This window comes from Spermophilus citellus, assembly GCF_964194105.1.
Source record: "Spermophilus citellus genome assembly, chromosome: 17".
Classification (NCBI taxonomy): domain Eukaryota; kingdom Metazoa; phylum Chordata; class Mammalia; order Rodentia; family Sciuridae; genus Spermophilus; species Spermophilus citellus.
In genome coordinates, this window is record NC_138199.1 from 14,681,763 (window position 1) to 14,691,645 (window position 9,883).

Sequence of the window (9,883 nt, forward strand, 5' to 3'; positions counted from 1 at the left end):
AGACAGTTAACCTAGATAATATTCAGGAAGACTGCACATATCATAGTACTTACCAATGAGAAACTGGGGAAGCGACATTGTATAACTAGAGAATAAAATGCTGATTAAACTGCTCTGGATGTGACTGCTCACCCAGACACCTGATTTTGCAAGACCATCACTAAAAGCCTCGCTTTGTGCTATACTTTGCATCTCTTAGTCCATTCTTTGGTTTTCAGAAGTTGAGCTTGTTTCTCACACTACAGTATAGTATTTGTTTCTATCTCTCCAATTATTCCAACTGAGCTCTTAATCACTGTATACCAGAGTTTTCATGGCCACCATGACAAGAATACAGATATTGCAAAAAAATAGTGTAAAAAAACAATTAAATAAACCATCACCACCACAACAGTACTCAGAAACACCAATGAACTTTGGGGAGAGCAGGGAATCTGAGTTCCACAATCCCTACATTATATTATCTACTTGCCCAGCTTCAACAAAAAGCTGTGAGTTGTGCAAAGAAATAAGAAATAATGATACATATATAGAAAATAAAGCATTTAATAGAATGTCCCCCAGGAACCCAAGACAACAGGCTTACCTGGGGGAAAAAACCTTTAAATTTACAATTTTAAATGTATTCAAAGAACTAGAGAAAATCATCTAAGTGACTAAAGTATGAGAATACTATCTTATGAAATAAAGAATATTAATGAAGAGATACAAATTATTTAAAATGACCACATAGAAACTGCATATTTGAAAAATGCCATAAACAAAATGGGGGGGATCACTATACAGCCCAACAGAAGACCCAAGGAGACAGGAGATAGAATAAGTGGATTTAAAGAGAGATCAAATGAGCTTATCCAGTGTGTAGAATAAAAAGATAAAAGAATGAAGAAAATGCACAAAGCCTCAGAAATTTGTGGGAAACCATCAAGCCTACACATCTGTAATGAAAATTCCAGAAGGAGAAATAAATGATAAAATAGAATAGATAAAGAAATCAGTTCTGGAAAGTTCCCCAAGTTTGATGAAAATCATTGTTCTACACATTCAAGAACCTCAACAAATTCTACAAATGGTAAATTCAAAGACATTACTCCTTGACATTCTAGAGGTCAGAAGCTGAAGGATGCCCTAATTCAAGTGCTGTAGGAAAAAGACTATCAACCTGGAATTCCGCATCCAGCAAAAATTAAAATAAATTGTGACTTTCTCAGATAAACAAAACAGAGAGGATTCGTTGCTAACACATATGATATACAAGTAATACTAAAAGGAATCTTTCAGCGTGACATTAAAAGACACTACAACAATTTAAATCCCCAAGAATAAATAAGGGGTACTGGTAAAAGGAAGTACATAGGTGAATATAAAGATCAAAAAGATTTTTATATTAAAGTTATTTTTTCCTCTATGACAATTGCATAAAATAATAATAATAAATTAGAGTAGGAATATAATGTATAAAGACATAATTTATATGACAATAATAGTACAAAACAGGGATGCAGAATGGAGCTATATGAGAACAACATGTTTTGTATACTCTTGAAATTAAGGTAGATTAATTGAACTCATTTTTCAGGGACTCTAGGGTACATGGGGTTTCTGTTGTCCTCATCCCTATCACTTGTGGGATGAGGACAACAGAAACCTTCCAAACTCTACATTTACATACCAAATCAGGCAACATCAGCAGTCCACAAATGAGTAAGTGGCAAGAGGAGAGAGAGAGAGAGAGAGAGAGAGAGAGAGAGAGAGAGAGAGAGAGAGATATAAAGAGAGAGAGAGAGACCCTTTCTGAGGAGTGAGCCACAGGAAATTACTAAAATTGAGGATGGAGCAATAGTGATAAATATCCTCCTGCAAATCAGAACCCAACCTAAGCCCAATGTAATGGTAGAGAAATTTAAAACCAGCGGTGCCTTGATAATGACCATCGCAACAATAAAACCTAAAACCATTAGCAAGTGGAATTCAGAATTTATTTAAAAAATCATATAAAATGACAAAATAGAATTTTTTTCCTGTGTTGCAAGACCAGTTCACTATTCAAAATTTAATCAATGTAATCCAACACATTAGCCACTAAAGAAGAAAATCCCAGTATTGTATCAATCAATACAGAAAAGCACTTGACAAAATTAAAACCATTCATGTTTTATTTAAACTCCCAGAAAAATATAAATAGAAGGGTCCTTCCTCAACTTTATAAAGCGCATCAATAAAAAACCTGCAGCTAACATTTATGCTTTGTAATTAAAGACTCAGTGCTTTCCCCCATAAACAGGAATAGAACTTCTGGAAGTTCTAGCCAGTGTAATAAGACAAGAAAAGGAAATTAAAGACATACTTACTGGCAAGAAAAAAATAAACCTATCCCTATTTGCAGGTAACATGATTATATACATAGAAAACTCCAAAGCATCCACACACAAAAATAGACTTGTAGAGATAATGAGTTCATTGAGAAGGCATAATAGAAAATGAACATGTAAACTTCAGTTACATATCTCATACCTGCAATAAACACATAAACAAAATATAATATCACTCACAAGCACTAAAAAATGAATACTTTATTGTGAATCTAACAAAACATGTATGCTATCCTGATGAAAAAATGAATGAAAGCATAATTAACTGAACAGACTCACTGGATCAATTGATTGGTTTTTTTTATTGGTTGTTCACAACATTACAAAGCTCTTGATATATCATATTTCATACATTAGATTCAAGTGGGTTATGAACTCCCAATTTTACCCCAAATGCAGATTGCAGAATCACGTCGGTTACACATCCACAATTTTACATAATGCCCTATTAGTAACTGTTATATTCTGATACCTTTCCTATCCTCTACTATCCCCCCTCCCCTTCCCTCCCATCTTCTCTCTCTACCCCATCTACTGTAATTCATTTCTCTCCTTGTTTATTTTCCCATTCCCCTCACAACCTCTTATATGTAATTTTGTATAGCAATGAGGGTCTCCCTTCATTTCCATGCAATTACCCTTTCTCTCCCTTTCCCTCCCATCTCATGTCTCTGTTTAATGTTAATCTTTTCTTCCTACTCTTCCTCCCTGCTCTGTTCATAGTTGCTCTCATTATATCAAAGAAGACATTTGGTATTTGTTTTTTAGGGATTGGCTAGCTTCACTAAGCATAATCCGCTCTAGTGCCATCCATTTCCCTGCAAATTCCATGATTTTGTCATTTTTTCGTGCTGCGTAATACTCCATGGTGTATAAATGCCACATTTTTTTAATCCATTCACCTATTGAAGGGCATCTGGGTTGGTTCCACAGTCTAGCTATTGTGAATTGTGCTGCTATGAACATCGATGTGGCAGTATCCCTGTAGCATGCTCTTTTAAGGTCTTCAGGGAATAGTCTGAGAAGGGCAATAGCTGGGTCAAATGGTGGTTCCATTCCCAGCTTTCCCAGGAATCTCCATACTGCTTTCCAAATTGGCCGCACCAATTTGCAGTCCCACCAGCAATGTACAAGTGTACCCTTTTCTCCACATCCTCGCCAGCACTTGTTGGTGTTTGACTTCATAGTGGCTGTCAATCTTACTGGAGTGAGATGGTATCTTAGGGTGGTTTTGATTTGCATTTCTCTGACTGCTAGAGATGGTGAGCATTTTTTCATGTACTTGTTGATTGATTGTATATCCTCCTCTGAGAAGTGTCTGTTCAGGTCCTTGGCCCATTTGTTGATTGGGTTATTTGTTATCTTATTGTCTAATTTTTTGAGTTCTTTGTATACTCTGGATATTAGGGCTCTATCTGAAGTGTGAGGAGTAAAAATTTGTTCCCATGATGTAGGCTCCCTATTTACCTCTCTTATTGTTTCTCTTGCTGAGAAAAAACTTTTTAGTTTAAGTCCCATTTGTTGATTCTTGTTGTTAACTCTTGTGCTATGGGTGTCCTATTAAGGAATTTGGAGCCCGACCCCACAATATGTAGATCGGAGCCAACTTTTTCTTCTATCAGACGCAGAGTCTCGGATTTGATTAGATCAATTGATTGGAATACTCAAGTAATAAAGACAACAATTCTTTGCAAATTCACATTCAGGTTCAATATAATTTCTTTCAAAATTCCAATAATATTATACATACAGATTAATTATTCTAAAATTTATATGCAAAAGCAATATTTTAGAATAGTCAAAGCAATTTTGAGAAACAATAATAAAGTGTCAGGAATCAGTCTAGCTTGTGCACATCTGTAATCACAGCAATTCAGGAGGCTGAGGCAGGATGATCTCAAGTTCCAGGCCCACCTCAGTAGCTTAGTGAGCTCTTGTCTCAAAATAAAAAATAAAAAGGGCTGGGGATGTAGCTCAGTGGTAAAGCATCCCTAGGTTCAATACCCAGTACCAAGAAAAGGAAAAAAGCTAAAAAAAAAAAAAAAAAGGAATCAGCCTATCAGATTCCAGGACATTAATAACTATAGTAATCAAGATTATGAATTTTACTCAGCAATAAAAGAGAATAAATCATGGCATTTTCAGGTAAATGGATGGTGCTGGAGAAGATAATTCTAAGTGAAGTTAGCCAATCCCAAAAAACAAATGCCGAATGTTTTCTCTGATATAAGGAGGCTGACTCATAGTGGGGTAGGGAGGAGGAACATGGGATGAATAGATGAATTCTAGATAGGGAAGAGGGGAGGGTGGGAAAGGGAGGAGGCAGGGGATTAGCAAGGATGGTGGAATGTGATGGACATCATTATCCAAAGTACATGTATGAAGACACGAATTGGGTGTCAACCTATTTTATATACAAACAGACATATGAAAAATTGTGGTATATATGTGTAATAAGAATTGTAATGCAAAAAAGTACATGTATAAAGACATGAACTGGTGTGAAAATACTTTATACAAAGATATGAAAAATTGTGCTCTATATGTGTGATAAGAATTGTAATACATTCCACTGCCGTGTATTTAAAAAAATAAAATCAATAAAAAAAGATTCTGTAAAGGAGGAGGAAAAGACACATAGATCAATGGAACCCACAGTAAAACCTATACTAATAAGCCAACTTATTTTTTATAATACAAAACCAAGTCAATGGATGAAAGATAACCTTCTCAGCAGAAAGTACTGCAAATTTTGATATTCATAGGCAAAAAAGAAAAAAAAGTAACCTCAACCTAAGTCTCATAGCTTGGATAAAAATTAACCCAGAATGGATCATGGACTAACAGGTAACATAAAAAAAATATGAAACATTCAGAAAACACATAGAAAAACTTCAGTGCCTGAGGATAATCAGAGTTTTTAGAACTGAACCGAAAATCAAGATTCACAAAAAGAAAAATCAATAAATTGGACTCCATAAAAGTGAATTTAAAAAAATTTATATTGGGGATTTAAACTGGGGGCACTTTATCACTGAATTATATTCCCAATCCTTTGTATTTTTTAATTTTAAGACAGAATTTCCCTAAGCTGGGGAAAGCAGCCTTCAATTTGTGATCTTCCTGCCTCAGCCTCCCAAGCCACTGGAATTACAGGCACGTGGATAAAAATTTTTGTTATGTTTAAAAAAGTAAACCAATTTTTTTTTAACGTGGTGCTGGGGATTGAACCCAGGACCTTGCACATGCTAGGTAAGCACTCTACCACTAAGCCACATCCCTAGCCCCAACCAATTGTATTTTGAGGCTCACTTCTTTTCTTTACAGCCAAATGCTAAAGATGGGTTAAGTATTCACTTTTTTCCCCCCAAAAACTAGACAAAAATTCAATTAAAGCACATAAATAAGAAGAAGCCAAAATTGAGGACATAGAAAACGAGGAAACAACAAGAATGCACAACATTTTGAAATAAAACAAATATTAAAACCTTGAAGAAAGTTTATTTTTAAAAACAAGGCATAAAAATGTTAAGAGAAAAAAACAGAACTTAAGTATAATCGTTTCTGTTTTCTTATTTTTGTCTTTGTTTTTGTTTTCTGATAATTAAAAGTACTACCTGTTGTCTTTGTAAATAATGGGGATTGTTGTGTGGTTTTCAAATTGTGAAAAGAAAAATATAATCCACCTGTTCTAGAAGTGAGACATTGAACAACCCCACCACACTTAACAGCATTCAGTCCCACCAAGTTAGTGTCCATTGTTTAGGTAGAGAGCCCTCTAGGGGCAAGCTGCAGAATAACATGACTTGCCGTTTGGCTGAAGTGAATCAAGGGAGAAATGAAAGGGTGATCTTGAGACTCCAGCTTCTAGCCACAAGAGGCTAGAATATGAATTTAAAGATTGTTTATCCATTTCTTGACCCTTTCTCTTGCCATTCATAGTGGCCAACGTGTCACATAACTGCAGAAGAAATCAGAGTGCTCACTCTTAGAGTTTTGCAACAGGGCAGCCCTAGCAGAGGCACAGATGGACTGAGCAAAGATATTATTAATGTCAGCTCAAAGTAATCTAAGATTACTGATCTAAGATTACCGAAGTTGTCTTGAATCTGGTATAAAAGGAGTAGAGATATTAAAAAAAGAAAAAAATAGAATTATCATGTGATCAAGCAATCCCACTTCTGAAGGTAATATTCCAAAAATCCTTGCTCAGACCAATGTTATGGAAATTTTACCCTATATTTTCTTGCAGAAATTTTAAATTTTCAGTTCTTACATTTAAATGTTTAATCCATATTGGATTGATTTTTGTGCAGGATGTAAGATAAGGGTCTAAATTTCAATCTTCTCCATGTGGATAATCAGTTTTCTCAACAGCCATTATCAAGTAACCTGTCATTTCCAATTGTTTTGGCAATTTTGTTAAAAGTATTGACCATAAATGTACAGGTTTATTACTGGGCTTTCTATCCTGTTTCATTGGTTGGTGAGTCTGTTTTTATGCCCACACCATGCTGTTTTGATTAGGATCACTTTAGGATATTTTGAAGTCAGATTGTGTAATGTCTTCAGTTTTGTTCTTTTACTCAAGATTGCTTCGGCTAGTTGAGATCTTTGGTGGTTTCATATGAATTTAAAGGTTGTTTATCCATTTCTGTGAAAAATGACTTTAGAATGTTGATAGAGATTGCCTTTTGGATCAGCAAATCAGTAAATTAATTTTAATAATCAATTGTTCTGATCCATAAACACAGGACACTTTCCTTTATTTGCAGTTTCTTCAATTTCTTTCATCAGTGTTTTATGATTTTCATTATACAAGTCATTCACCTACTTAACTAAATGTTTACCTAAGATTTTATTTTATTTTTTGTTGCTATCATGAGTGGAATTGTTTTCTTTTTTAAAACTCGATGTACAAAAGTTATACATATCTCTGGGGTGATGTTTTGATACATGTGTACATTATGTAATGTTCAAATCAGGGTAAGTATATCTGTCTCCTCAAGTATTTATCATTTCTTTGTAGTACAAATAATCAATATCCTTTCTTCTAGCTATTTTGAAATATACAGTACATTATTGTTGTCTATAGGCACAATACCCTGCAATAGAAGAGCAGAAACTTCTTTTATTTAACTGTAACTTAGTATTCATTAACCAAATTTCCCCTTCTTCCCCCTCAACACATACATTCTCCCCAGCCTCTGGTAACCACTAGTATACTATCAACTAATACGAGATCAACTTGTTTTTATTACACATATGAGTGAGATCATGTAGTATTTTTCTTTCTGTGCCTGGCTTATTACACATCATTTAATGTCTTCCAGTTACATTCATGTTGTCATAATTTAAAGGATTTCATCCCATTTATGATTTGATATTATTTAATTGTGAACATATGCTACTTTTTCTTTAAGTATTAATCAGTTAACTAGGGTTATTACCATTTCTTGGCTATTGCAAATTGTGCTGTAAAAAACATATAAGTGCAGATGTCTCTTCAACATACTGATCAATTCCTTTGGATATATATCCAGTAGTACAATTGGCGAATCATATGGTAGTTCTATTTTTAGTTTTTGAGAAACCTCTGTACTGGTTTCCTTAATGTTTATACTAATGTATATTCCTGCCAACTATGCAAAAACTATAACTATCTACACATCCTTCCCAGAACTTGTTTTATAAAAAACAAGTTATTATAAAATAGCCAGTCTGGAATCTTATCCTTCAGAATACTTGCCAGTTACAATGTCTTGAAGCATTTCCCTTATGTTTTGTTCTAGTAAGTTTCATATCTTACATTTCAGTCCTTAATCCATTTTTAGTTTATTTTTTTTCCAAATGGTGTGTGAGAGAGATGTCTGCATGTGGATAACCAGTTCCTAACTCCATTTATTGAAGAGACTATTCTTTCCTCGATGTGCATTCTTAGCAGCTTTGTCAAAAGTCAGTTGACTATACATGGCTGGGTTTACCTCTAGGCTCTCGATTCTGTTCCGTTAGTCTGTCGGGTTTCATGTTAATATCATGTTTTTTTTAATTACTTTAGTTTTATTGTATATTTTGAAGCCAGGCAGTGTAATGCCTCTTACTTTGATCTTTTTGCTCAGTATTGCTGTGGCTATTCAGATTTTTGTGGTTCCATATGAATTTTAGTAGCTTTTTTTTCTAGTTCTATGAAGAACTTAATTGGTATTTTGGTAGAAGTTGCACTGAATCTTTAAAATGCTTTGGGGTATTTGGACATTTTGACAATATTGATTTTTCCAATCCATGAACAATGGGATGTCTTTCCATTTGTGTATGTGTGTGTGTGTGTGTGTGTGTGTATGTGTGTGTTTTCATGTTTTTCGTTTCTGTTTTTATTGTAGAGATATTCACTTCTGTGCTTAAATTTATTCCTGAGCGTTCTATGGGTAGAATATTTTCTCAAATACAAGAATAGGAAGTAGAGTAAAATTTTAAGCTCAATTTTGTTCTCTGAGTTATCTGTTTTGTAAGTCGTCATTTATTCCTCTCTCCTCCTCCTCCTCCTCCTCCTCCTCCTCCTCCCCTCCTCCTCCTCTTCTCCTCCCCTCCTCCTCCTCCTCCTCCTCTTCTCCTCCCCTCCTCCTCCTCCTCCTCCTCTTCCTCCTCCCCTCCTCCTCCTCTTCTCCTCTCCTCCTCCTCCTCCTCCTCCTCCTCTTCTCCTCCCCTCCTCCTCCTCCTCCTCCTCTTCCTCCTCCCCTCCTCCTCCTCTTCTCCTCTCCTCCTCCTCCTCCTCCTCCTCCTTCTTCTATTTTTTATCTTGGTCTTGCCTCTTTGTGGTGTAGTTTTCCTAACCACCTGGTGATCCTAATTGCCTATTCATATTTAACACTGAAGCTAAAATTTATAGATAGAACTTGTTGATATGAGGGCTCTACTTTAGGGTTGTGGCTTGTTACTCTTTTGTATTTGCTCATTTGCTGAAATAAGGATACAGTGGCTCAAACAGGTGGAAACTTATTTCTCTTGCACATAACACTGTAGAATAGGAGAGCTGCCCATAAAGTAAACAGCTCTGCTCTCCAGAGTCAATAGGGACCTAACTAGTTTACAAGTTTGATGTTAAAATCTCAGCCCACAGGAAAGGAGACAGAAAACAGAGAGGACAAGCAGCTCATTTTAGAATTCATATCAACTTCTAATTATTTGCTATCAGTTAGATGTTAGCCCTTGTGGCCATACCAAGCCGGAGAACAGTAGGACATGTAGTCTCTCCTTTGGTGTGTGTGGACTTGATCCCTTACTCTGCTAGCATTACTTGTTGTTGTTTGTTTTAGTTTTTGCTTTTGTATGTTTTTTTGTCTCTAGGGAAGAGGAGGAGATGGAGAGGTCAATTATATTCTTCATTTCAAACTAGAAACTTGGTCATTATGTTTCTACATTCTTAGACATAATGTCTTATCAACAGGAAATCGAGCTCTTTACTAAAAATCTTGACAAGAACAATTTTACAGGAGGAAAAGTTTATTTGGTAC